This window comes from Rattus norvegicus, chromosome 1, assembly GCF_021556685.1.
Source record: "Rattus norvegicus strain SHRSP/BbbUtx chromosome 1, alternate assembly SHRSP_T2T, whole genome shotgun sequence".
NCBI lineage: Eukaryota > Metazoa > Chordata > Mammalia > Rodentia > Muridae > Rattus > Rattus norvegicus.
In genome coordinates this window covers 114,888,612-114,893,039 of record NC_141534.1, presented here as the reverse complement: position 1 = coordinate 114,893,039, position 4,428 = coordinate 114,888,612, and the positions used below count along the sequence as shown (strand labels likewise).

The 4,428-nt window shown below is 49.2% G+C and overlaps 1 pseudogene; it reads right to left on the bottom strand.

The window, feature by feature from the left end:
- Positions 1-1,946: 1,946 nt before the first annotated feature.
- Atxn1-ps2 (ataxin 1, pseudogene 2) lies at positions 1,947-3,913 on the bottom strand (annotated as a pseudogene).
- Between the last annotated feature and the right edge of the window lie 515 nt (positions 3,914-4,428).

The following is a 4,428-nucleotide window of genomic DNA, read 5'->3' as shown; positions in this document are numbered from 1 at the left end:
AAGCAGCTTCCTTTGAAAGCCTCACTAAAAACTCACTGACCACATATCTGCTCTCCAGGTATGAAACAGAATGTAGGATTTATAGCAAACTAGCCAGTTTCTGTCACTTTGTTCCCAAAGAGAATAAATTTTAGCACCTGAACACCAAGAAGGAATCCATTCTCAGACTTTCTTCCCCCACCCCAGGAGGTAGGTACAAATATTTATCCCCATTTGGCAGCTGGGGAGGAAGTAAGTGAAAGAGACATCACAAGACTTGCCTTAAGTTTTGCTCATACTTCAGAAGTATAGGACTCCTGATGACAGGCCAGGCCTTGGCTGGTCCAAGTCTATGAAGTAAATGCCGCAATCATTCCCTGGGAGAAGTCTAACTACATAGCTGGGTTCACAATACCCTGAGTTGCCTTCAAGAGTCTATAGACCCCACTCCCAACCCCCAAAAAAACTTTCACAAAAAATTACTAAACCACATGAAAGTTGTTGGGGGAGGGGAACCTAACACTCAATAGAATCCTACAGCTGTAAGGGAGAGGTAAGAATAAGAGAGATGGTAGCAAGTACAACCAAGATAGAAAATGTTCTTTCTAGAAGAATCTACCACCATAAAAGGAAACATCTGCTAAGATGTTACAAGGACTATTCTAGACTTTCAGAGCTGATGTTGGGAGGATACAGCTTAGGCTGAAATGCTGAGAGGCAATGGACTTCAATGGGATGAGGCCAAGAAAATCCACTGGAGTGGAAATGTCCAGTCTAGGGCATGGTTTCTTTCTTGTTTCTCCACTATACTGCTGCCAGTGGAAGAGGCCATGATTTTGAGTTTCTAAATATAAAAATTATAGCTGATAGGGAAACCAGGATCCTTAGACACCAAAAACTAAAGGTCTTAGTGGACAAAGGCAGTGCAGCTACACATGAGGCCCAGGTCAAGACACCATACAGAGGTCAGGCAGCAGAAGGGTAGGGGCAGTGCAGGTGCTAAGGCACAACATAGACAGACAATGGAGGAGCGTAGGTGCCTAGGGGAAAAGGTCCTCCAGGTCCTTCCAAAGTTACTACTACAGACTGAATGAAGCATCAAAGGGGCCTGGCCGGTTGACTGAGCATTAGGTTAGCGGCCTTTCAAAAGTTTCGCCTAAGTCCCATCTTCCACCAGTCAAATCTTTTCCCCACAGTCCCCTAGTGGGTTCCTGCAAGGCATTCCTTCATTCTCAAACATAAAGGGGTCTCTCTCTCTCTCTCTCTCTCTCTCTCTCTCTCTCTCTCTCTCTCTCTCTCCTAGATCTAAACTGCTACAAAGCCTTATAACAGAATGGTGAACTGAGATGGGAATGGGCAGAAGCAAAGGACCAAGCACAGTTCCATAGATCATGGAGCTCCCCAACCCCCAACCCTGCCATAAACACCTGTGACAAAATCACCCCTTAAAATGCACATCTCTCACAAGAAGAGTTCTGGGTGGGAACCCTCTTATTTTCAACCAGAGGGCCTCCTGCCCTCCCACCACAAAGGAGGGAAGGGAAACAGGAAAAAAAGGAAGAAAACAGTTTTACTATAAGCTGTGATCACCATTTTTAGCTCTTTCTTTGCTTCCTCCCTCAGCCACCTGCTCTCAAAGCCTGAACTTCCTTTGCAGAAGCCTGGGATGAGTAGGAAAAAACAGGGAGGCCCTGATTTTGGAATGTTTCTTATCCTATGTGCACTCTTACCCTTTCTTGCTCCAACCCTGCAATTCCCCATCTCAGCATGCTATACAGCTATCCGGAGAGGATGCCATGGAGGGTTATGAGCAACACATCCTGCTTTGTGAGGCTGTCTTAATGCCTATTTCCCCCAAATCTCACTGCCAAGAGAGCCATTCTCAATTGGCATGTGCAAATCCTCTCCATGCTCCTGGTGAGGCTTACCTCTGGGGAGAAAGCCCAGTCCTGGGGTGGGAAAGAGGTTCATTTTCTTGCACTGGAATGTCCTTCGATGGACAGCTTTACCTCCTGTGGAAGGAAAGAGGGATGGAGCAGCACAGCCTGTGTCTCCTCCCCTTGCATGCTGTATCTTTGGAAGCTTGGGACTGGCCAGTAGGCCTGGACAACAGGTTCAGGCTGGGAGGGCTCTCCTACCCAGGAAACCTCTCCTGAAGGCTGGTTCTTCCCCTCACTGTCACATAGGTCTTTGTGCCCCAAGACCAACCTCTCAGGCTTTTCTAGGGGTGTACCCAGCTGCCCTGGGGGAGCACAGCTGACCTGAGAAACTGAGTTACTGTTCAAGCTCTGTAAAGTGATAGAGAGGCAGACATCTCCCACCTGTAGCTGATAGCAGGGCAGAGAGTTGTGCAGTCTGCCCAGGGCTGCAGGACCAACCCTGGCCGTGTACAAAAAAGGGGTGCTCAGGGGGCACCTCAATGTTTACTTTGCTCTGCTGTTCACCAATCACGAAATGTAGCATAACAAATCCAGGCCACTGGCTCTCCGGAATATCCATGACTGTGTTAGAGTCAATCTTCAGCCCTACACTCACTTCAGCTCTATGCACGAAGTCCTGGGTTTGGAGATTCTCTACCCGCTTCAGCTCCCCCCAACTCCTGCCTCCTCTAGCCAGCTGAATGATGGCGCCTTTCGTGAATTGGAAGGACAAGTGGGAGGAGGTAATGGGAGGTGGCATTGGTTCTTTGTCTGGGAAAGTGGCTCTGGCCTGCATGTCCAGACACGATGCTACCAGGATCTCTGAGCCCACAGACAGCAGGCTAGGGTAAGTTCCAGTGGGGACCAGGTTGCTATTGGCTACAACCCATTGCTTTGGGTAAAAGTCTATGTTTTACTGGTTCCTGATGGGACTGAGGGTAGAATACACGGGCCTGATTTTTCTCCATCATTTCTGTAGGATTCCTGGCTGACCCTTGTGCCTCACCCTGATGGTGATGATGGAATAAGTTAACAGGGCTGATTTCATTTTTCCTTTGAGCTGCCACCACATGATAAGCCTGAGAAGCTAAAGCACCAACTACCACCTGGACCTCAAGGTCTGTGTCTGGGGCCCCTCTATGTGCTGGCGCAGCCACCTCCACTCTAGGAGTCTGAGAACCTGAAATCAACTGTCCATCCACCATGCATTCTCCCACCGGCACCAGTCCTTGGCTTTCACCCTTGCTGCTGTTGGAGTCAAGGGCTGGCACCTGTTGTTGAAGTTTCATGCAAGGTATATCCAGCAGGTAGCCCAGACGTCTGATAATAATTAGGCATCCGGCCTGGAACAAGATCCAGCGGTTGAGTATTCGAGTGATGTGGCAACTGGCCGGGTGGGGAGGTAGCCGAAGAGGACTTGTCAAATGACTGAGCTTGGAATGCTGCCTGTGGGAGAGAAGCAGCTTCTTCTGCTAGGAGTGAGGTATATGGCACAAAGTGTGGAAGGTGGGTGGTGGCTAGGTTGGCAGGAGGAGAAAGGAGAGGACTGGGTAGGAAATTAGGTGGTCCAACGTAAGGGAGGCTGTAAGAAGACCCAGTAAACTTCAGTGAGGTACATGGGAGCTGAGCATAGTGGACTGGGGAATAGTGGATTCCTGGAGATTGAATCAATGTAGACACTACATTAAATGTGGGGGCTAAGGAACTCATGTCCACAAAAATGGGAGGCCGGTTGGTGAGAAGTTGGCGGCTGGCATAGCCACCTTGGACAGCATGCCATACTGATCTACTGTCAGACCAGTGATGGCCTTAGTTCCATCACTCCCGAGGCTGACTCTGGCTCCAGTCTGGCTCTGCCCAGCCATCACAACCCCTCGGGACCATTCAGAAGCATCAATGGAGGGTATGTCGTTTGTGGAGCAGCCGGTAGTTCTCCAAATATCTTCTCTGGTCACAGGGAGGTCTCGTTTCATTGGTGGAGGGCATTCCTGACTTCTCTCATGAACAGGTTTCATATTGCTTTATGGTGTTCCTAGAGCTTAGACGGAGTGTTCGGGCATCAGAAGTGACTACTCTGTGGCTTCCCTGGACCCCGCTCTGCTGCTGGCTGCGGTGCAGACATCTGAGATTCTGGTGGTGCTTCTGAGCAGTTTTAGAAAGTGTCCTCCCCTCTGCTTTGGGAGCTGGCCTATAACACGGAGCTCCCTGGACTCCTCCTAGAGCCACAGCCACCACGGCTGCCCCTATCCCTGGCCCCAGAGCTGCCCCACACCCAGCAGCCTCCCCCGCCCCCCAAGTCAGGCTGTGGTTTGTGAATTGTATCCTGGATATTTTAGCTTTTGAACGAATATACATTTATCAGTGAGTACATATCATGTGTGTCCTTTTGTGTTGAGTTACCTCACACAGTACGATATTTTCTAGTTCCATCCCTTTGCCTCAGAATTTCATGAAGTCATCATTTTTAATAGCTGAATCGTACTCCATTGTGTAAATGTACCACATTGTCTGTCCATTCCTATGTTGAAGG